Raw genomic sequence first — 24877 nt, forward strand, 5'->3', positions numbered from 1 at the left:
ATGGTTGATGGGTCTGTTGGTCTATTTGTTTGTTTGTAGGTTGGTTGGTGGACAGATCTCGGAATTTAGCCACTGATAGTCAATCTACTATTTAAATTGCCAGTCAGTTGGTTGGTTTTGTTCATTAGTTTGTTGGTTGGAAAGCTTGTTGGTTGGTTGATGGGCTTATTGATCAGTGGGTTGGTTGGTTGGTTGATGGGACTGTTGGTTGATTGGTTTGTTGGTTATTGGGTCTCTTGGTTTGTTGATTGGTAGACAAGATGGTTGGTGTGTCTGGTTTTGTTGGTTGATGCATCTGGTTTTTGTTTGTTGCTAGGTTGGTTGGTGGACAGATCTCGGATTTAGCCTCATTAGTTTGTTGGTTGGAAAGCTTGTTGGTTGGTTGATGGGACTGTTGGTTGGTTGGTTTGTTTGTTATTGGGTCTCTTGGTTTGTTGATTGGTCGACGAGATGGTTGGTTGGTTGGTGTAATCGCTGGTTGGTTGGTTTGGTTGGTTGATGGATCTGTTTTTTTGTTTGTTTGTTGGTTGGTTGGTGGACTGGACTTGATCTGGGAAGTTAGCCACTGATAGTCAATCTAGTCTTTAAATGCAGCTATGTCAATAGTAAGGTTAACCAAGTTTATGTTTAGCTGTGATCGCCCAGTTGTTTTAAACTTGCTATTATCAGCTTTTAGCTAAGCTGGCCTGCAGTATTCAGGCACAAGTACAGTGCAGTGTTAAAATCAAAAGTGGCAGTGAGTTATAAAAAACCTAAGAGCAGTGTTGAAGTCGTCTATTGATCGTCCACTTTGAGTAGCACTTGTGTGAGTTTGAAGGCTGATCAGACAATGAGACAAACGTTGGCACCATCACCTCCTTGCAATGAACGACGAGGCTGCATTCTTGTCACGTCCTCCTGATCTGAAACACAGCCTCAGACTGGAATAGAGAAAATAATTCCTTTTCATGGAACAATCAAGGAAAGAAAGAGAGAGCAGAGGAGAGCGGGCTTTTAGTCAAGGAATTCTTGGAATCTTATAAAAGGTTGAGACGTGAGTGCGAAGTGGAAAGACAAAAGTAGGTTTGGAAAATTCTCTGAAGTCATACCGGGGGAGATATTTTTGAAAAACTTAAGTAATAAACCAGGAAAGAACTTTTTTTTTGGACTGAAGTCATTGAAGCGCTTTCACAAAGTAACGGACAGCCTTGGAAAAGTCATAACTTCACATCCCAGCTCCCACACCCTCCGCTTGCATCACATCACGCTGTGGTATTTTGTTTACATGGTCAACACCTCGTTCTCGATCGGCACAGACGCCTGTTGGGAGACGGTTTCAGTGAAGTTGATGCTGGTGTGGAAGACCAGTTCGTAACCATCCAGCCTCTGACTCAATCCTCCCTGAGGAACGTCCGTCATGTTGAGCAGAACCAGATGTGTTTGCACCACCTCTCCAGCCCTCCATCCCTCCTCTGTAACAGTTGTGTCAGTCGATATCTGTTTCTTTTTTTTTTTTTCTTAGGATGATGGAGATATTTTTGAAAATGTTGCCAGTAGTTTCTTAAAAAATATTATTCATCCTGCTCACGGGAGAGCTGCCAGAGCTGCCAGAGCTGCACTCACATTACTGCAGTCCATTTGTTTCTACTTCACCCTGGGGCGGTGCTGCAAGTTTAAACTTATATTTGCTTTTTTAAATGTTTTGAGACTGAAAATAGAGTCAGATTTGTCTGTTTTTCACATAGTTTTGGATCAAGATAATGGCTAAAAGTCTTGACTGATTCTAGCAGTGAAACGGTTAATGGATTTGTTTGTTGGGCCTCCTTAAATTTTGCACACCAGAAGTAGTTAATCATTTGCTATAGTTGGTGAGCTAATGGCTAACATGCTAGCAAGTAGGGCTGGGTGGTATGACCTTAAGATAATATCACGATATACGATATATACCTTGATATTTTGAGGTCTTATCGAAAGTTGATATCTACAGAAATGTGTCGTTTTGTGTCTAATTTATAGAAGTATTCAAGTGATTCAGTGAAAAGCAACGAGTTTTGTTTTATTTGGCTTCTCGTACGAATGTGTTGCATTGACTAAAATGACTCAACGCTCTCCGGGGAAATAAAGAAATATCACCCGTGTTGTAAGATAATATTTGTTTATAAATCCTCAGAAATGAGTTTTTCACAGCGCGAGGAATGGGAGGTGAGATACGGAGGGAGCGAAGGGAGGTGAAGACGACGAACACGAGATAGAGAGAAGTTTTTCTCACATATTGGTTCTCGGTTGGAGTATTTAAGGTTTGTCTGCCCTCTCGTCTTTTTCTCGTTTCCTCTCTCCAAACATATCAACACGGATTCGTTTAGTTTCCACTTCATTTTCGGATCGGGTCGGTCTTGATCAGAGCACACCGACAGAGCCAGATTCAACACTTCCTGTCGAAGCGTTAAACAAACGGCTGCCTCTCTGTTTAAACTCCCCGACTTTTATCTCCTTCCTCTGTTTTCCGCCTCATCTTTGTTTTTACCTTCCGTCCTCCCTTCGTTTCATCTCCTCAGACCCTCATGTGGGTGTACTTTCTCACTAATTACCGCGACTCCTGTGTGTGAGATTCTCACCAAAAGTTGTCCAATTACCTACTTAATTTACGCTGCAGCACACAATCTGACTGCACACCGGTCTGTGATTATGTGTTTGAAATACAACAGACAACAACGACTCTTCTGGCCTCCAGCAAACGGGGCCCGGGTGTAAAACTTTAATCCTTCGCCTGGAACGATCATAAACGTCTTTGCTTGTTCTTTAATTAGCAATTCCGCTGGTTTTAGCTATTTTTTCTTTTCACGGCTGCTTGTGTTGTAACACTGAGACGTTTGGCTGCTTATATAATATGGAGAAAAGGTGTTTTAAAGTTAAACTTTGATGTTTATATCCCTGAAAGACAGCCGTCGAAAGGTAGAAGGGTTAGGAGCTGAAGCGCAGGTGTGATGAGCACTTCAGTATTTTTATTTCAGGGCCGATATTGATACAGATTATTAGGAATCAGAGAGACTGATGTTCATTTGCAGTCTTGGAATGAACCGAAGAACAATTTTCAGGTACTTCACTACTTCCTGCTACTTCATACGACATTTATTTGATGCATTTAGTCACGAGTTACTTTGCAGATTTCAGATTATTCAGCGTTTGTGGGCCGTTAATCGCGACGCGTTGATCGCGACTCCATCTCGTCTTCACGCGCTCAACAAAAGTCGCCTGCTGTCGTTTGAGACAAAACAACATTTTAATCGGCTCGTCTCTTCTTGCGTCTGTATTATCGCGTCTCGACAGTTAGAGGAGACACTTCAGAGGGATTTTAATGAGACGGACGCTTCCTTCAGTGGAAGTGACGTCCTCGCTTCCAGTAGCAGCTTATTAATTTGTGAGGGAGGCGGATAAAAACACGTGATTAGCATCTTTTAAAGCAAACATCCCATTCTTTTAATAAACCCCCAATTTATCAGCCGTACAGTGGAGTCATTACCCTCCTGAACCCGGGGAAGGAGGATTTTTTTTACCCTGCATGCCTTTGGCCTCATAAACAAACTGATTAACTGTGTGTGTGTGTGTGTGTGTGTGTGTGTGTGTCCTCTGATCTGGTGACACAAAGCAGAAGTGGTCTGGTCTGCTTCGCCTCCAGCCGATGAGGATGGAGAGAGAGAGAGAGAGATGGAGGGATGAACACAGAGAGGTGGTGTGTTGTGTTTGGGAAGTGGGTCAAGAGGAAGTTGAGGGAGTGTGTTTAAGTGTGTGTGTGTGTGTGTGTGTGTGTGTGTGTGTGTGTGTGTGTGTGTGTGTGTGTGTGTGTGTTTGTGTGTGTGTGATGTTTCACAGCTGAGACCGTGTTGTTGGTCAGTGTGGGAATTCGCTCTTCTGTGTGTGTGTGTTGCATAGTTTAATTCCGCGGGGAAGCCAAAGCAACAGCTCCTCTGCTTCCTGTCCTAATTGCTTAAAATCCTCCTCAGATAAGCCTCCTCGCTCGGCACGGATGCACACGTCTGCAGTCATTTACTCGTTTTTTTTAACAATCCTGTGTTTAAAAAGGAATTATGTAGTTAGTTCTGAGTTTGAGGCTTTCGCACGTGGATTAAACATGTTGACAGAGTTGCTCATTTGTCTTTCTGACAGAACCTCCGTCACTCATTTTACAGCGCTTCACCCGTCGCCATCTTTTCCTTTTTTTGGTTTGTTAAACTCTCTCACATTCATCATCGGAGCCGGGCGGTAGGGCGCAAAAACGAAACCTCTGTTTTTCTTTTTCCGATTCACAATTTGAATCATTCATCCACGATGTGCAATATCATCATTTTTGAGGGACTTCATGTGCAGGATGGTTTAGCATAGAGCCGTTATCACTCCATTAATGCATCAGTCAATCAACTCAGAATGAACTGTCAATTATTTTGATGCTGATTTTATCATCCAAGTTCGTTTTTTGAAGCCGTCTGCAGCTCCGACGATGTGACGATCTGCTGCTTTTGTCTGTTTTTAATCACTGCGAGCTGAATGTGTTTGTGTTTCCGGCTGTCAGTCAGAGAGATTCAAAGCATTTGAAGATGTTATCTGGGATTTTTTTTTCTCATTTAGGATTTCTTTAACGTTGTGCTGGAGGTCAGTCGTTAGCTGCTGTTGCTCTCCGTTAGCGGAACGTGCATGAAGTCGCATCCTTTGGACAGAAATTGAGTCGTTGACGAAGAAGTTCACAGTCCAGCAGCGTCAAACGGCTTCGACCAATCATCCACATGCTCGAACAGACAACCGAGCGAGACGCTGACGGCCTCGACTTTCACGCCACGTTACAAACAGCATGAATATTGTCACAAATTGTTGCATACAGCTCGTTTATGCTTCTCCGATGTGAGGATTTGCTGCTTTTGTCTGTTGTATATAATTCTAAAGTGAATATCTTTGTGTTTTTGATTGTTAGTCTGAGAAAATAAAGCATCTGATGGCTTTCTTCACTTGCTGTTTTTTGGCAACCAAAACCGTCCGTTTTCATGGGAAGTTGGACCATTTCCATCGGCGATCGTGGAGCCAAACCACGATGATTCTTACCCTCACCAAGAAATGGAAATCTGAGCCTGAACGAATGTCACATTAACTTGTCTGTGGTGTTCTTCCAACACTTGCCAGGGTTTTTTTGGGGAAGAGACACAATGCTCTTTTCCTAATCCTGGATGTCAAACCGTTGATGCTTCAGTCCCTCGATGTGCCTCTTGAACACGCCGTACCCTCAGACTGAAGCGGTTCGTGTAGTTCAGCCATTGTTAATTGTATTATTTACACCTGTGCTTCTCCTACTGTAACATCAAAGTGTCTGCTGTAAAACAGATTTTTTGAAAAACAGGCCACGAAGTCTGCTGACCTGAACATAAAGCCGTCACGATCTCAGCACCTGTGTAACCAAACGATTCAGCCGCAGACGCGAGACTGACTGATGGATTTGTCAGTACAGGTTGTCGGTGCAAGCGTGAGAGGAAGCATGTGTGTCTACGCAGGTGTGTGTGTGTGTGTGTGTGTGTGTGTGTGTGTGTGTGTGTGTGTGTGTGTCTGTGTGTCTGTGTGTGTGTGTGTCTCTGAGAGGAGCTCGCTGCCGTCTGGAAGCTAATTTATCTGTAATCCTGTGAAATCCTCTGCAATTCTGTGAAAAATCACTTCAGCTGTTTGAAAGTGTGATTTCACGCTCGGCTTCACTTCTTGACCTCACGTTGAACTTCACCTCAAACATGAGCATCACGCCTGATCATGAAGTCTGCAGTCAAATTCACTCACAATGCATTAGCTCTCCTGTCGCCGTGGGACATTTCTGGTCAAAGTTACGTTAATTCTCTGGATCCTGACGTCTTCAGGAGGGAGCAGATGAAACTTGCGTGCTGATTCTTGCAGCCAACAACGGAGCAGCTCCCGTGTTTAGCTCGTAGCTTCATGCTGGCTCTAAAAGGTAAAATGGTGAGCGCCAAAAATGAAGCGCTAACCAGACGAGGGCGAACGTCCTGTTTATGACCAAGAGCATAAACAGGATGCTAGTTTTATAATCTTAAGTTTTATCAGCCGACGTTTCGATACACGTAGTTTCTGATCTCACGAAGTCTGCCGCGATTTGATTTCCACACAATCCAGGCGCCTGTGATCGATACAGGACGACATCATCTGCCGGATTAACCCACCAAACAGTTTCCTGTTCTACTTTTTGTCCAGTAAAGGGTTGATTATTTTGAAAAAAATCAAGTAGCAGCTGAGCCTGACGAGGCGAAGCTGTGAGCTAATTGTAACGACTGACGCTCTGACTCACATTTTGCAGTGTGTTTTAAAATCTGTGCGTCAGAGCTGAGTCACATTTTCAGGATTAAGTAGTCCAGGAGGAGGAAAACTGAATTTCGAGTCTCTCAGATTCACAAACTGACCACTGACGGGCCGTCTGGGTTCTGGGTTCTGGGTTCTGGCCCGGAGCTCCTCGTGGAGGCAGCGGAGAGATTAATCCCTCAAAAACAAACAACATCAGACCTCTGAGCCAACGAGAAGAAACCGATTATATCCAGAACTTTACACTTCTAAGGATGAAACTCGTCCTCCTCTTTTGTCTCTGAGTGTGTGTTGATATTTAAATGCACTAAATGAAGCGTGTAGCGTGAGCCGAGTTTGTGTGTAAGTGTGTTTGGACTCTTTGTCTTCAGGCTTGGCTGCTGTTGTTCGACCGTCGCTGTTGGCACATGACTCATGACTCATGGTGTGTGTGTGTGTGTGTGTGTGTGTGATGGACAGACAGTGTGTGGAGAAGCTTTTGTCTTTTTCCTTCCCGGCGTAGAGGTCAGACAGCGAGCAGAGGGCGTCGCTGCCTTCAGTCTGGACCTGCTGTGTGTGTCCGTCCTCCGTCTGCCTCACTTTTATAAACCACTTCAGGCAAAAATTTAGAGAAAGTCAAGATAATCACAAATTTAATTCACATTGTCATCACAGGAGTTCTTCATATAGTTTATTCTTGGAGTGATTTAATACGCGGCCTCGACTTTCTGCCTTTTTTTCGAGCCGTTTACTGATTCCGAGCGGTTGTTGATTCATATTGAAGAGAGTGGAAATGAATGAGGTCAGCGCCGAGCAGAGCGGAGAAACAACAATAACCCTCTGAAAATGTAATAAAACTCATGGAAATTGTTTCAGGTCTTTGGAGGTCTGGCTGCTTCTCCTCCGTCCTCGGATTGAAACGACCCAGAAAAATTACTGTCACTCAGTCGACGTCAGAGCAACGAAGAGGGAACAATATCACCTGGACTCACACAAATTACCTCGTTATGATTGTTAAATATCATTTAATGACCTGCGCACAAGATTCTGTCTTCTCAGTGAACATGAAACTGATTACGAGGAATATTTGTGTTTCATATCGTCTGTTTACTTCCTGTCAGCGTTACCTGCACCTCCGACCTTTGTAGCATTAACACTAGCGATGTTAGCTGTCAGTTAGCCTAGCTGGTTACCAAAATGGAGAAAAGATTTGTTGATATTTTGAGCAATGAGGTCGAAGCTTAATGCTCATTTTGTTGCAAGACAGTGTAGGCAGGTCGAGATTTGGCAGCTTTTATAGAAACCGTATGTGGACAGGAGCCATAACGATAACGTTAGCAACCCAGTCGCCAAAATAAGTAGCCGTTTTTAGACAGAGCACCAAGCCACCAATTTGCCCGTCCTTTTGGCGGCTCGGTCCACGGTTTTAGACAAAGGCCGGCAATTTGGGGGTCTGTTTTGGTCCGGCGATTTTCCGAGGCGTCATTGTGCCGGCCTCTGCGTGAGGTGGGCGGAGGTGTCAATGACCTGCACTGTTGTGCGACCCACAGCCGGGGAGTTTTAAAACCAGGAAATAGCTGATCACAGCAGTCAGTCCATCATTTCATCCGCGGACGTCAAGATGAGCAACTGGACAGCTGCTGAGATCCAGGAGATGCTAGCGTCTCCTCGGTCTCTGTAGCTGTTTTGTTGTGTTAGCCTGTTGTTGTAGCGGTAAGCTAGGAACGGTAGCTACTTTCAAATTAAAAGCCCCCCGTAAGAACCCAGTTCTAAACTCCAATGGGGTGCAATGTAAAGCTCTTATTTTGAAGACAAATTCGTTGTCACCGTTCACAACCCAACTTCGAGCTTCACGTCACGTCACATGTTTACGCCTACCTCAGAGGCGGCTTTTGGAAAAGGAGGAATATTACGCCGCCCTTACCTTGGAGCAAATGTGCCGCCTTTTCTATCTAAAAAGGGCTAATGTTAGCAAAGTACGTTATCTAACTGGTGGAGATGGTCCGGCTTCCTGTGGTTTTTGTTCGCCACGAACACGGCTGACGATCTCCTGAGGTCTCGTTACAAACAACCAGTTTTGTCGGCAGGATCACAGGCGGAGATGTTAAAGCTCTCCGTGAAAAATAGGCGGTTTTGTCGCCACTAAAACAGAAATGTCTGCAAGTGAAAATGGGTTCACCTTGTCTCGTATGTTTGGTCTGAACCAGGCTTAACGTTCGCTTGCGGCTTTTTATCGTCTACTTTAGCGTCTTTTAATTATGGGAAAAACCATAAATTCTGTCACGAGAAAAGGAATATCTTTATTTACAACAGAATCATGATGAAGTTAAACGGATGAAACGATTCTCATCATCAGATTGTGAGTGGATGCAGTTTCTTCCCCGGTTATGATATTAAATGAAAGTTTGAAGTCTCTTTTGTCTCGTCTCAAAGGGAGCTTTGAACCTGAGAAATAAGAGGTGGATGAAGCACAAAGAAAAGTCTTTGATCGGTTCCATTTGGACTGATGCGGTTTCACCATCGTAAATCTAGTCGATGGAAAACGAGAACTGGATTTTTAAAATGTTTCTGTCGCTTCCTCTCAGATTTATTTCCTTTGGGTTATTTAGACGGCAGTGTGTCTTATTCTCTCTGTCATCTTCAGTCTGCTTGGAATTTCAAATCAAAAAAATACTTTCCCCTTTTTCTGTCATCATAATAAAAATAATTGCGTTACATTTGTCAGACGGCGGTGTGGTCGCTTCCCCCCGGAGCCCCCGACGATGAATATTTATTGTCTTCTAACGTTTTTTGGGGCTACTTCCTGGTGATGGAAGGAAAACATTGTGTCGACTGATGCTCCGCCATCTGGATGTTTAGATGTTGGATGTTAGATGCTGCGACATATGGACACACACACACTCTCTCTCACGCACACACACAGACACACACAGGAGTCGGCTCTGCTATCCAGAAGCATATGGTTCTTTGAGATAGAGTGGAGACAGACTGGGCCATTCTGTTGGATAGCACCGAGGGCCTCAACACATTGTTAGAAGTGTTGCCAAACTAACTTCACAACACACACACCAACACACATCGACACCAACACACACACACAGTCTCGCCTCACTGGCTGCTTTGCTATTTGTTTCAACGGGTCGTGAAAGGCTGCGTTCACTGCAGGAGCGGCCGCGTCGAGTTTTAAACGGTGTGAAATGAGAATGAAGATACCTGCGAACTGTATTTCTGGAGGCTCATTCAGAAACACTCGGGCCGCTCTTTGTTCATTACACACTCCCGGAGACGGTCTCCTCTTCTGTCTGTTTGGTTGTCTCATTATGAAGATTACTCCCCCCAAATTGATTTTTTCCCCTTTATCTCCTCAGTTTAAAAAGTCCCTTTTATTTTAAAAGGCCGGCGAGCCTGTGAGCGCTAATGTTATCGTTACGAGAGGGGAGAAAAAGCTGCGGCTCTCTTCTCGTATTATCACAAATTAAAACGTCTTTAGTTTTAATTCATGCCCCGACGAAAGTTCTTCTATTAAAACTCGGGCAGAGCTCCAGCTTTTTGTTATTATTCCAGGCATTAATATGCTTTTACTCTCTGATAGATAATACAAGATTTCTGGCAGTTTCTGTGAATTAATTACGTTTAATTAACACAGCCATCGTTTTTGATCCGGCAGGTGCTGTGGCTGTTCGGCGGATTCAATTTAAGTGTAACTGAGTTTGTTCCAGTTTTCACAGTGATCCGGTTAGAGATGTACTGATACTCAAATTTGAATTACAATTAAGATACTATTGATTTATCACCCTTGTTTAAACTCTTTCTGTGTTTATTATAACTTAAAGATCCTTTTATAAAGTGCGTTTGAATCCCAGAGCAATAAACATTTCATGTCATCAATCATCATGTTTTTACTGCTGGACTCATATCAAGTTAATTGTACTGTACAACTCCACCCTGTTACCACCAGCCACCCACACAATGTCCCAACAGCACCAACTCAAACGCTCAACTTTATTACTTTTCGGGTGACAATTAAGCCACAATCACTCCTCTCATATTAGCGTCTCGTGAAACATTCAGGACTGTGGGAAAACTGGAAGATTACAACAGCAGATTGTCTCTAAGGCGATAAAAACAGATTTTATGCAACAATGCAGTGGTTTGAGGTTAAATGTAGACATGAAACCAACGATTTTATTGGAGAGGGTTTGAGGTGAAGTCTGGATTTGTGGCTCTTAAACTCCTCAGGAGAAGAAAACAATGAGAACCTGAAACTCGCTCGGCTGAAACTCACTCGGTGACAAATATGTCACCTGGCTCTCACCTGTAATTCGAGTGTAACCCTCAGGCTGGTCATTGATTCCACTAAGTTTCAGCAAATTCCAGTTTTGTTCTGAGATATCAGATGACCAGTGGTGTCACATTTAACCTGGGATTATTTATACCTCCAATAAGGAGGTTGTGTTGGACCCATGTTAGTTGTTTGGTTGAAATAGTTTGTTGGTCGGTTGGTGAGTTGGTTGGTTGATAGTTCTGTTGTTTGTTTGTTTGTTTGTTTGTTTTGGTTGGTTGATGGTTCGGTTGGTTGGTTGGTTGGTTGGTGGTTCTGTTGGTTGGTTGGTTGGTTGGTTGATGGTTCTGTTGGTTGTTTGGTTGATGGTTCTGTTGGTTGGTTGGTTGGTTGGTTGGTTGGTTGGTTGGTTGATGGTTCTGTTGGTTGTTTGGTTGGTGGTTCTGTTGGTTGGTTTATTCATTAATGTGTTGGTTTGAAAGCTTGATGGTTTGTTGGTTGATAGTTCTGTTGTTTGTTTGTTTTGGTTGGTTGGTTGGTTGGTTGGTTGGTGGTTCTGTTGGTTGTTTGGTTGGTTGGGTGATGGTTCTATTGGTTGGTTAGTTGGTTGGTGGTTCTGTTGGTTGGTTGGTTGGTTGGTTGGTTGATGGTTCTGTTGGTTGTTTGGTTGGTGGTTCTGTTGGTTGGTTTATTCATTAATGTGTTGGTTTGAAAGCTTGATGGTTTGTTGGTTGATAGTTATGTTGTTTGTTTGTTTTGGTTGGTTGGTTGGTTGATGGTTCTTTTGGTTGGTTGGTTGGTTTATGGTTCTGTTGGTTGGTTGGTTGGTTGGTTGATGGTTCTGTTGGTTGTTTGGTTGGTGGTTCTGTTGGTTGGTTGGTTGATGGTTCTGTTGGTTGGTTTGCAATTCAGTTGGTTGGTTTATTCATTAGTTTGTTGGTTTGAAAGCTTGATGGTTTGTTGGTCAGTGGGTTGGTTGATAGTTCTGTTGTTTGTTTGTTTTGGTTGGTTGGTTCTTTTGGTTGGTTGGTTGGTTTGTAAACCTTGGATGGAGGACGGGTCTCAGCCCAAAATGGATCCCTTTAACTTTGTGTGGATCCTAATAAAAGAGACGGATCGATCTACGTTTTCGATCGTTAACTTCTCAGAGAATAATCATAAAAATATCTGGTGTATTAAGGAAGCTGGTGTCTGTGTGTGAGGACAAATTAATGTGAATCCAAATAAAATCCAGAGTCTGGCGAAGTTAATATGTTTTAATCCATATAACAACAGAAATGATCAAATATAAAAGGGCGCTCTTGGACTTTGGCTGAGGCGTGCGCTCATTCTCGTTAATTAACTTGAGTCTTTTTCTGCGTTTGTTTCAGGAGAGTGAAGTGAATCAGTCGATGTCACCGGAGATCAACAGGCCTGAACACTGAGCAGGTAAAGACGGATTACAACTTTCCCTCCTTCATCTCTGAAATCCTTCTTTTTTCTTTCTCTTGTAAAACTACTTTCTCTTTGGCTCTCTATTTACACGGTATTTATATCATTCTTCGCGCTGGCCTCCATTATAAAGCATTATGTGTTTCCCATGAATGCCATTGGCTGTTTATTTTGGCGGCCTCAGCCCCCTTGTGTGTGTTCGGGGGGGGCAGAGGTGGAGGGAGGTGAAAGGGTTAATTGGAGGCTTCGGGCACGTTTTTTAAGAAATGAATTCTTGCTGAGACTCCGGTGCCCCTCATACAAACACTGTTCTCACATATCAGCCAATTACTGACACACACACACACACACATAGACACCTCTCTTTCTCTTATTATATTGCTTTTCTTCTTTTCTTCTATTTGAACTCCCTGAAGAGGCAGCTGTCAGGGAACTGAAGCTCTAATACACAAACAGAACCAACATTATAGTTCTTCTAATAGTGTGGTTAGAAGATGTGAGTGCGGGCAGAGAATATACGTTTCAAGACAAAGAGGACGAAGTGCAATTATCCAGTTGACTCACTGTTAACACTCGACACCGAAACCAAGTCTGAACTCCCAAACAGACATTAAGGATGTTTGGATCGTTAGAAAACGTCCATTAGTTCTTGCAGAGATGATACTGGAGCACACACACACACAGACAGACACACACTGGGACTGAAAGACGGGGATTAAGGAAGTTAAGCTTCAAGTTATGTCAACCTCAAGTGGATCAGGGATTACAATAAGACCTTTGTTTATACACAAACACACATTAGAGGTCTTGGGGGCAGATCCACCAGAACCTCAGCCACATGTCCTGACCTGGACTCATCCTGCATCCGCGTATGATCATCAGCCTCCAGTCTTCAGCCGACTGGGTGGTATCGAGCAGTGTTACTCCAAATTTGGACCATTTATTGATTAATTGTCAACTATTTTGATGGCAAATTAATAAGGGCGGCTTCTTAAATGTGATTATTTTCCAGATTCTTTCCTCCTGTATCTATATATTTGGGTTGTTGATGAAACAAGACATCGGTTCTATTTAACGGCTATAATTCAATTGACTGATAATGTAAATTTTCCATTTTATAGCGTGCATCCCTAAAAAATAATTGTTAGTTGCAGCCTTCACAGTATCTGACGGTTGTGGTCGCATCGTGTTTTGGTGGTGTGTCCGTTACGGTGCGAGTCCACAGGATCTTTCATCGAGGTGAAATGAAGAGAGATCAGTTTCTAAACAAACCACCATGTTGGTCCGGTTTGAACTCCAGGTGCAGTGAGTGGTGTTTGATCAATCAGGTGAGGAGTGTTTGCACGACCGTTGGAGGGTTTTGCGCCCTTGTCGACCTTATTATTGGGTGTTTGTGTTGACATGTTGTTACCGAGCTCTCAAACAAACCCCTTTGTTTTGATAATTTTGGCATGTTCATATCTTTTCTTTGCACATCTGAGCTGAGACTTGTACCCCTTCTTAAACAGCTCTCGCCCTTTTGTCTCCGGATAAAGATGGAGCTTCATTGTCCTCCCGATACTGCGACCACACCCTCCGTCACAGCCGGGTGTGGTCAGGTTTTTGGTCCGTTGGGTTCGTCGTGACCACACTTGAGCTTTGATGTGTCTTTGGTACACAGAGCCACAGTTCATCACTGCTGCACAGGGTGTGGAGGGAACACGTCATCAACAGGGCAGACAAGTTATTAGACTGAGTTACTGTCAGCAGGTGGTATAAACCAGTGGGTCCCAAACTGGTGGGACGACAAGAGCATCCCACCATTTATGATCCGGATGTGTTCATTTGATTTCCAGCTATCTATTAATCATATTCAAATGATGGCTGCACCTTTCCTTCAAATAACATACTGACATATTTCCCTGTCTTTAGAAACTTGGATTTAAAATAAAGATCTCTCTGTTTTGAAGGACGCCTGGTCGGATGATATGAGTTCGTACCGACTGACCCATCACGAGTACGTCGGGTTCAAGAGATGTTGCGTCGGTCTCTGTTGGTGCTGAACTTCTGTCAGCTTCAGTGAACCGACACGTCGTCGTTTTGTCAGATAGATTGTTAAAGTTCAGTCTCGGGAGCCGCTTCTGTCTCGGATCTTTGTGTGGAGATGTTTTATACGTTCGGCAGCTCGTTTCTGGATGAAGTCATTCGCGGCGCGCTAATGTTCTTTCTTTACATTATCACGTCGTCTTGATGTGCAGAGACATTAAGCGGCTGTAATGCAGAATGACATATTTGACGCTTGTATTTTTCGGGCATGTGAAGACGTCTACCACACACACACACACACACACAGAGGAAGACAGAGTGCACACACAGATTACCTGCTGCAGTAATGGCTCTAACACCTCGCTCTGTTCCTGCCTGCCGGCCTGCTGCAGGGTTATTTTGCCCATTTAAGGCTTCATAACCACAAATGAGTGAACATTGTTTTGTTTTTTATTTCAGAGGCTCCCTGCAGAGAATCAATCCAGCTTTTTGGTGGGGAAGAAAATAGTTTATATTAACGTCTAAACATGTCAATTAGTGAAATATGTTGCTGTGACCCTTCAGAAACTCATACCGGACTGGAGTGAGTCCTTCCAGTTGATTTAAATAGTCGTCTGATCTGAATGACTGGTTTTTACGTCCGCTCGCAGTCTGCCAACTCACATTAAAGCGTGTCACTACAGTGTGTGTGTCTGTGTGTGTGTCCTACACTTCCCCGTCTGTCCTCCATCCATCACTGTTTCGCCCTCTCGCCTCCATGTTCTCAATACCTCGCTCCCCCTCTGTCGCGTCGTCCAATCCCGTTTTTTTTTAAATAGCTCTTGTTCCCATAAACTGCTCCATTTTCTCAGCCATCCGTGGGAGCTTGTTCCTTGTCACTCCCTCACATCTTATGAAAGCAAATACAAGCTTCGTATATGTGTGTGTGTGAGTGTGTGTGTGTGCGCTAAGATATCAGTTTCTCAGGGTGAAATCATCCATTCCCCTCTCATATTTGAGCTGAACTGATAAATCTCGTTCATCTCGGTTTTTATTCTTTATTCTCCGCTTGGCTTTTGATTCTCGGCAGCTGCTGCAGCGTTTGCACGTCGTCTCTCCTGAACAAACAGAGCAAAACCGCAGTCGTATAACTCAGATACGCTCCTTTGTCTACGTTCGTCCACTAACCCCAACTGTAATTACAACTCTCGACTAGAAATCTGAAATCTAATCCCAAAACGAAACCACCAAAAAAATCTAAATATGAACTGGCAGAGCTGCAGAGATTTTGGAGTCAGACAGAATACGGACTTGATACACGACGGTGAGGAACTCTTGCTACTGGTTGATGAACGATTACTGCAGAAAGTTTACAAGAAAAGATGTTTGTCGTTGATGCTCCGTATCCGTAAAGCTTCTACTTTGATCGAACATCGCTCACACTGACGCCAAGAACTGAAGCCGACGTCCGCAGATAAGTTGAGAGGGAAGGACGGAAGGAAATAAGGAAGAATGGAAAGAGGGGAAGGACTAAAATGAAGAGGAAAGGAAGGTAGGATGGATGGAAATAAGGAAGGAGGGAAGGAAGTTTGGAAGTAAATAAGGATGTGGGAAGGAAGGAAGTGAAAAAAGAAGGTGGGAAGGAAATAAGATAGGAAGGCTGGAAGGAAGGAAGAATAGTTCGAAATCAGGAAGGAGGGAAGGAAGGAAGTGAATAAAGAAGGTGGGAAGGAAATAAGATAGGAAGGCTGGAAGGAAGGAGGAATGGTTCGAAATCAGGAAGGAGGGAAGACAGGAAGTGAAAAAAGAAGGTGGGAAGGCTGGGAGGAGGGAAGGAGGAAGGAAGAGGGAAGGAAGGATAGAACGGAATAACAAAGGAGGGAAGGAAATTTAAGGGTGGAAGGAAGGAAGTAAGGAAATAAAGGGAGGAAAGGAAAGAAGGAAATGTGGAAAGGGGGAAGAAGGAAGGGAATGAAGGAAGGAAGGAGAGAAATGAGGTCAGTAGTATGAAAAAGGAAGGAATGAAGAGAGAGAGAAGGATGGTAGGAAAGAAGGAAGGATGGATGGAAATAAGGAAGGATGGATGGAAATAAGGAAGGGAGGAATAAAGGAAATGAATTAGTTGTTAAATATCACCTAAAGAGAAAAAAACAAACGCTTCTTAAAATGTGTGATCTTTAATCGTTGCTAAAGTCAATCTTCCCCTTAATTTTATGCTATTTTTTCTCAATGGGATCGAAATTGGTATCAGATATCCAAAATGTGCTCATACAGTCACACAGTCCTCATGAGATAAACAACCATATTGGTCTACTTTCAAAGAAGCTTGTTACGACTCAGGTTTCCTCGTAGGTGGTGACCTCTAGTGGCCGTAGTAATTATTACAGTAGCAAAGGAGAAAGTCATGAGCGACAAGTCTGCAGGATACACAAGTGACGTTATTATTTATAGCCAAACCACAATGTTTTCCTAAACTGTGTGCATGCCACAAAGGTCCGGTTAGCTCGTTGCCACGCTGCAACAGAGCGGGATCGATGACGTATGTTTAAGTCTCTGGCAGTCGACCTGTTCAGTCCTTTAGGTTTCCGGACTTGTTGTGATTCCCGTCCTTCCTCACTTCCTTCCCTGTATCAGTAAGACAATGGATTAATGAGCTAATTTCAGTTATATATAACGACTGAGATGGACACACACGGAGCTTTGGCAGCGGTGAGGAGATGTTTGCCATCTGTGTGTGTGTGTGTGTGTGTGTGTGTGTGTGTGTGTGTGTGCGTGTGTGTGTGTGTGTGTGTGTGTGTGACAGACGAAAATGGCACCCAGTCAAACCCACACACCTCACATTTCATGCAGCGATACAATTCTGGGACTAAATCCAAACACAACAGTCACACAGCCAAACACACACACACTGAACACACACACACACACACACACCGAACACACACACACACACAGTGTTTGAGTCACGTCTAAACTCCAGCAGCGGCAGACATGGTGAGGTAAGTGATGAAGTGATGAAGGAGATTAATAGAAAAGTGAGAAGCGGAGGAGTTGATGGAAGCTCCTCTCGATATCAACACGTCTGCTGGAAACTCGGCCCGGCATGAATCATTCACCGGAGTCCGACTGATCCGGCTCTGAGCGGGTCAGCATCGACATCTCCTGGACTTAAAATCTGCTGACAGCTCGAGTCTCGTCCTCATGTTTAATATCTAAAGAGCAAACAGTGTTTCTGAGTGTCTGTGTGGTCGTTTCTATTTAATGAAGCTGTTAAATACTTCGGAGACGTGATAAATAAACTATAATCACCGTCTCGCGGTCGTAAAACAACCTGTGGAGCTGCAGTTTACATCCATCTCTGTCAAAACGTATATAATATCTGTGGTGATGAACTTCTCTGTGAAACGTAAGCGATCATTATATTGACAGTTTTATCACAATACTGGAATTTCTATCTTTGAAACATTACCTTGGAAACTATTATGTTAGCAGGCTGTCAGAAAATCAACTAGAGCAGCTTATATAAGTCATGACGCGGGGACTGGAGGGAGGGAGGAAATGAAGAGAGAGGGAAGGACGGAAGGAAATAAGGAAGGATGGAAAGAGGGGAAGGACTAAAATGAAGAGGAAAGGACGGTAGGATGGATGGGAATAAGGATGTGGGAAGAGAGGAAATGAAAAAGAAGGTGGGAAGGAAATGAGATAGGAAGGCTGGATGGAAGGGAGGAAGGAAGAGGGAAGGAAGGAAGAATGGTTCAAAATCAGGAAGGATGGAGGACAGGAAGTGAAAAAAGAAGGTGGGAAGGCTGGGAGGAGAGAAGGAGGGAGGAAGAGGGAAGAAAGGATAGAACGGCATAACAAAGGAGGGAAGGAAAATTTAAGGGTGGAAGGAAGAAAGTAAGGAAAGAAAGGGAGGAAAGGAAAGAAGGATATGAGGAAAGAAGGAAATGTGGAAAGATGGGAAGGAAGGAAGGAAGGAGAGAAATGAGGACAGTAGTATGAAAAAGGAAGGAATGAAGAGAGAGGGAAGGATGGAAGGAAATAAGGAAGGAGGGAAAGAGGGGAAGGAAAGAAAGAATGGATTGAAATAAGGACGGGAGGAAGAAAGGAAATGAAAAAAGAAGGGGGGAAAGAAATAAGATAGGAAGGCTGGAAGGAAGGAGATAAAGAAAGGAAGAAAGGAAAGATGGAAGAGAAGGAGGAAATTAAAAGAAGGAAAGAAAGATATGAGTAAGGAAATGTTGGAAAGAGGGTAAGGAAGACAAGGAAGGGAGAGGAAAAAATGAGGACAGTAGTATGAAAATGAAAATGAAAGGAATGAAATGAGAAGAGGAGAAGAAGTTGGAAAGGAACGAAGGAAGGAGGGGCGGAAATAAAAGAGTTTTGGTTTTCTGGGTAATGATAAATGAAAAGTGGTGGAAGAGTGCGCACACACAAAAAGTGAAAGGGATGGAAAGAACAAATTTAAAATGGATGGAGGGAAGCCAAGAAGGATGAAAGCACAAAAAACTGCACAAAAGAAGAAAAAGTAGAAAGAAAAGAGAAGAAGAAGAAGAAGAAGAAGTGATGGAGGGAAAAAGTTTGTGAGAACGCTGGAGAGACTTTAGAAGTCAGAGTTGATGACTTGGATCGGACTTTTATCAGCTGCCAACTGGTTCTGTGGTGTGTTTATGTGTGTGTGGTGTGAGCGAATAGCTTCAGGACTGTTGCCAGTATTGAGTGTGTGTGTGTGTGTGTGTGTGTGTTGGGAGGGCGTGGGTGAATGGATGCTCATGTGTGGTTTCTACTATTTTCTTTTCTGTGTTCGCCAGCAGAGTGTGGCTTCTGTCTCTTTGGACTCTTTTCTTCCAGCTGCTCCGAGCTGAACTGGGTCGGCACCAAAGAAGAAGAAGAAGAGGAAGAGGAGGAAGTTGGTCGGCTCCTTTGTTTGTTTGCTAAGTGTTCGTTGAAGTGAACTTCCACAGATGCATGTTATCAATTTGCTTTTTGAAGTTTTTATGCAGGAATGTCTCTTTCGCTGCAGCTGCTATCTGCAGATCTTTTTTATTCTTCTTCTCTGTCGGAGGAACATCTGGTTCTGGTTGCGTCGATGTTCTTGAGCGATTCTTGGCTCTGCTGCAAAGTTTCCTTCGGAGAATCTGCTCCAACACCTGAACTGTGTTCAGTCGGTCCGGATCAAGGAGACATGATTTACTGTCATCATATGTAAACATGTTCTGGATTTGAAGCATCGCACACGAGTCCGAACATGTTCAGAGTCATTAAAGTTCTCTGGAGTTTGCCAAAAAATATATAAGTGTAAAATCTGTCACCCTGACTGGGAAGGAGAGGAAAGGAAAGGAAAGGAAAGGAACAGAGAGGAACAGAGAGGAAAGGAAAGGAAAGAAGTATGAACATGAGGAAGGAAGGAAAGAAAGAAATTACTTAGGAAGGTTGGAAGAAATTGATGAAGGAAGTGATTAAGGAAGGGCAGAGATTAAGGAAGGGCAGAGATTAAGGAAAGAAAGGAATGACTAAGGAAGTTAGGAAGACTTTGAGGAAGGAAGTAAAAGAAGAAAGAGGAAAAGAAAGACGTGAAGAAGGAAGGAAAGAAAGCAAGACTTTGAGGAAGGAAGGAAAGGAAGAAAGGAAATATGTAAGAAATGAGGAAGGAAGGAAATAAAGAAATTACTTAGGAAGGGAGGAAGAAATTGCTGAAGGAAGTGATTAAGGAAGGGAGGGAGGAAGGAAGGAAAGAAAGAAAGAAATGAGGAAGGAAGGGTGGAAGAAAATGAGGAAGTAAAGAAGAAAAGGGAAGGGAGGATGAAAAGTAATAAGGAAGGGCAGAGATTAAGGGAGGGAAGAAGGAAGGGAAGAAAGGAATGACTAAGGAAGTTAGGAAGACTTTGAGGAAGGAAGTAAAAGAAGAAAGAGGAAAAGAAAGACGCGAAGAAGGAAGGAAAGAAAGCAAGACTTTGAGGAAGGAAGGAAAGGAAGAAAGGAAATATGTAAGAAATGAGGAAGGAAGGAAATAAAGAAATTACTTAGGAAGGGAGGAAGAAATTGCTGAAGGAAGTGATTAAGGAAGGGAGGGAGGAAGGAAGGAAAGAAAGAAAGAAATGAGGAAGGAAGGGTGGAAGAAAATGAGGAAGTAAAGAAGAAAAGGGAAGGGAGGATGAAAAGTAATAAGGAAGGGCAGAGATTAAGGGAGGGAAGAAGGAAGGAAAGAAAGGAATGACGAAGGAAGTAAGGAAGACTTTAAGGAACAAAGAAAAAGAGGACAGAAGAAAAGAAAGACATGAAGGAAGGAAGGAAAGAGAAAAATTGGGAAGGAAGGGAATAAGGAATTGTAGAGTTTAAGGAAGGAAATTAGGGTGGAAATGAAGAAGGTGAGGAAGCAAGGAAGGTAGGAAAGAAGGAAATAAGCAAGGAAGTGCATGAAGGAAATCAGAGCGTGGAAACGAAAGACAAATAGTTGATCGATCAGATGGTTAATCGAGTGTCTCCTCCTCCTTCAGTCTTCACCAGAACTTTGTCCCACTTCTCGGGCTCAGACCAGACTGAATCGACATGTTCAGGCCCGGAAGCTGTCCAGTTCAGCACCGTCTGATCTGCTGAGCGTTTGATCTGGAGAGGTTCTGGTGTTACGGACCTTTGCTCTCTGACTCGAGTCCAGACCTCCTCCTTTCATTCCCCTGCCCTCCCCGGTGCCCTCCTGGTCCTGTGTAACCTTCGGACCCGCTCGGCTCTGCTGAATGTGCTTCTGCCAAATCTTTTTAACTCAGAATTCATAATGATGCATCTCATCAGCACATTTGTAAACCGAACCCGGTGTAGTGAGCTCGTTCTTCACCTGGAAAAATGTAGTTTTACCAGAAATCAGACGTAGCAGACTGTTTTCAACCACGTGTCACAGTCTTCCTCTGAAGGTGGAGTCTGAACAGGAAGAGCTTGAGTGAAGCAGTTAAACGATGAGTATTTTACATTTCCTGCTTCTTATTACCTCCACTTCTATATGTAGTTGATCATTTTCGTCAACATAAGTACTCGAATAAAGTACAGTAACCAAAAGTATTTGTACTTGGTTACTTCCTACCTTTGTTTGTTTACTCCCTGGCTACTTGTTAGTGAAGAGCAAACAACACATTTATTGTCACCTACTGTTTTTGTAGAAGAATCTGCTGCTAATTAACGAAAAACTGAAACTTTTGCTTCCATCTGTTTTTCTTTCTAGTGTTGGAAACAAAACCTCGAATAAAAGTGCTGCTCTTTTGTTTTTCTCTCTCCGCACTGAAGCGTCTTTTGAGTGTTTTTCCACCGAGTTAATGAAGCTTCATCCTTCACTGCAGCTTTCTTCTCCTCTCGCAGAGAAACTAAAAAAACATAGAAGTCATCAGCAGGAAGCAGCCGGGTCACCTGTGATGTCAGACAACTGATAATCGGCTCATGTTTGACCTGCAGGGATCAATCGGTGACATGTTATCAATCATCGCTTCATCATTCGTGCACATGTGACAGTAACAAACCGTTTCTTCTTACTTCTTTTCTTGTGCTGGTCCGCGGTCGTCCCCAGGCGCAGATTCTTCTTTCTTTGGATGTCGCTGAATATGTTTACTTTCAACTCGTGCACTCGTGTCCAACAGCGGCGCTTTGTTGTTCCCCAGCGAGACTCGACTGTTTCGCTCCTTTCATTCTTCTTTTTCTTCCGTCGCAGAAGTCGCTGAATCAGGAGTTACCTGCAGCTCATTTCTTATTATTCATGCACTCGGAAACGCTGGCAGGCTCGCAGAGGAGGAGGGGGGGAAGAAGAGGAGGAAGAAGAGGAAGAAGATGGAGTGAAAAGTGAAGAGCAGGATGGGAGGAGGCGAAGTACTGAAGCAGCCTCACTAAGCTGTCTGCTACATTTAAGCTTTTATGGACAACAGCGGGGATCCTCCCAGCCTCTGATGGCTTAAACAGCTTACTTCACTGCTCTCCACAGCCTCTTTCTCCATTATTCTCCTCGTTCCTTACTTTTAAAATGGACTCTGAGTGTGTGTGTGTGTGTGTGTGTGTGTGTGTGTGTCCACAGCAACAGGTTCAGGTTTTAACGTCTTCCACATATGGAGCCGATCTCTCTGTGCAGCTTTATTGACTCCCAGCGAAGCACTCAGTGATAAGTGTCGTCTCTCCTCCTCGGACTCCTCGTCGCAGAAACCACAGATTTATTTTCGTGTTTCTTTTACACGTGACTCATCACATTCTTGGCTACATCACGTCAACGTTTCGAGAGGCTCAAGTGTCCTAAAAATAGAATTTAACGGGAATTAACAGGGAGGGTTTGTGCCTCCCTTTTTAAAAAAGAAAGAAAGGAAAGTCTTGTCTTTAGTCCGAGTTGTTATTCCTCGAGGAGTTCATTAGGTTTGTGCACATCATGTGGTACTTTCTCTCCTGGGTGTTGTCTCTGATCTTCGATTGGCAGGTTGTTAATTATCCTGTAGGTCGTCAGAGATTGGCTGACCTTTGTGTATCGGGCGGTGAGAGGAGTGTTTCAGGAGACGCTTGTCATCTCGCTGGATGTGTTTTTGTTAATGTGAGGTGAAAAAAGGTGACAATTAGCTGAAAAAGTGACACATGAGATTGTACGTTGAGAAGACAAAGCATGGAAGTTTGATCGTTTATAATCGTTAACAATTCTGATGAAATAATAAAATAATCACATAAAATGAAATATTAATGAGCTTTTCTTTGTTTCTGTATCGTGTTAAAATGGCTACGAGGAACTTTTACGTGTTTATGAATCAGTTTCATGACAGTCAGATGATTATAGACCATCAGCGAACGGACTGCTACCGACGGCCCTGATTAGAGCTGCTGTAAATCGCCTCCTTACTTTATCCCCCGTCTTTAAACTGGAATCTGTTGGACTCACAGGCTGTGTTCAGCTTCTGTTCGCTGTCCAGTCGTGTTCGCTGTCATGTGAGTTGAGCCGGGCCCTGGTGATTCCTGGTGATCCGAGATGATAAGCTAATTAGCTAACATAGCTAGCTAGAGCCAAGAATAGCTCGCAAAGTGCAGCAGTTTTAGATTTCTGTGGTGATATGCTGCCCCAACACGACTTTGGTTTCTTGATTGACTTGATTAATTATTCAAAAAAATAGTCGGCCTTGATGATTCTTTTGCGTTTGGATATTTGCTGCACGGTGGTGGTCACAGTTTCACACACACACACACACACAGTGCAGGGTAACTGTTTGGTTTGATGATCTGCATGGAGGCGCTTTGAGCCACATGGGAGTCGTGAAGAGTTTAAAGTTTATACAGCACCGTCAAAATTAATGAACTAGGATGTCACAGCACAGAGAGAGAGTGGGAGCACACACACACACACACACACACACACACACTCACCACACACACACACACTCACACACACTCACACACACACACACACACACACACACACAGAGCCATATAATGAAAGAGCATAGACAAATCAAGTGAAGTGACATGAAAAGCTTCGGGATAATTACAAACACACACGTCTGTCTGTCAGAGCTGCGATCGTCCTTTTCAGACAACTTCCTAACTCCTGCAGTGTGTGTTCGTGTGTGTGTGTGTGTGTGTGTGTGTGTGTGTGTGTGTGTGTGTGTGTGACGAGGCTGTGGCCCGTGACAAATGAGTGTGTCGTTTTTTCGCAGGGAAGCGTGAATGCCGCCAGCCTGTGGTGTGTTTTTTTTTCCCTGCCCCATTCAGATATTCTTCGGAAGCATCTGGGAGGATTTAATGGAAGAATAAAATTATTCTCTAGAGATTATCTTCCCTTAGAGCTACATCTATGTGTGTGTGTGTGCATGTGTGTGTGCATGTGTGTGTGCATGTGAACAAGAGTGCACTTCTTCTTTTCAACTATTCAAACATCTTCCAAAAGCTTGACGAAGGATTGAGTGAGATAATGAAACTATTTTCTGAAGATTTCTTCCTCCCTACTATCTCCCCTCCTCTCCCACGTATTCGCTACCGGCTGGATTTTTAATCTCCTGGATCATTTTGATCTCCTGAATCATTCACTGTCATCATTTTGAATTAAACCACTTCGCTGCTGCTCTGCTGCGTCTGCCTTCTCGTCAGGGCTTGTTTTTTTTTTCCCTGCATTGTGCAACAAGAAGCAATTATTTTCCCACTTTTCCCTTTTGTGTTTTGATCATCAGGGTGTTTGTAGGTCCTGAGAAAGTCTTAAAACATCTTTTACAACTAACTCCAGGCTGTAAAAGCTCTATGACACACTTAAATTATTGTGTTTTAGGTCGTAAATTCAGTTTATCAGTCTTGAGAGGCCGTTTTTTTTTTAAGAAAATGCTTGTTCTGTCTAACGGCAGCTCCTATGAAATGTTGTCAGTACTTCCCTGACATGATGTAATGGTTGGATCCTAGAATCAGAATCACAAACTTAATTATCAATGCAGTTAATTTGCCTAGGAGTCGTTCTGCTCTCCGTAATTGAAGTAAGAGGGAAGAAAACTGACTGCAAAGCTGCTGTGAGACAGGAGCTGCTCGATGCAACATTTACTTACTAAACCATCTCCGTTTGTAGCAGCTGTGTTTCTGTTCTTCAGGCTGTTTCTTGTCTGTTTTTGTGTTTAAAACTCAATGTTTCAACTGAATGTTTGTTTGCTGAATTTTCAGTTTCTCTCTTTCTCTTCACAACACTGTGCTTATGCTCTGGTTAGGTTTAGGCACAATAACCACTCTGTGAGGGTCAGGAAGACATCATGATTTGGGTTAAAATACCTGTTTTGATCATCACGGTCACAGACGGAGATGGTTCGACTTCCTGTGAAAATTGCCGGTGCTTTTCTGCAGGAAAACATCTCAAAACGTCCTCGGGTGTCCTTAAAAATATCC

The 24877-nt window shown here is 43.4% G+C and overlaps 1 protein-coding gene across 1 annotated transcript in view; it reads left to right on the top strand.

The window, feature by feature from the left end:
- The window catches only part of plxnb2a.1 (plexin b2a, tandem duplicate 1), a 180537-nt gene that overhangs the window by 63392 nt on the left and 92268 nt on the right, over positions 1-24877 (top strand). The window contains exon 3 of the mRNA XM_030440172.1: positions 11950-12007. The gene's annotated coding sequence lies outside the window, so the exon portion shown is untranslated. The remainder of the gene's footprint in view (positions 1-11949; positions 12008-24877) is intronic.

This window comes from Sparus aurata, chromosome 14 (assembly GCF_900880675.1).
Source record: "Sparus aurata chromosome 14, fSpaAur1.1, whole genome shotgun sequence".
In the NCBI taxonomy this organism is placed as follows: domain Eukaryota; kingdom Metazoa; phylum Chordata; class Actinopteri; order Spariformes; family Sparidae; genus Sparus; species Sparus aurata.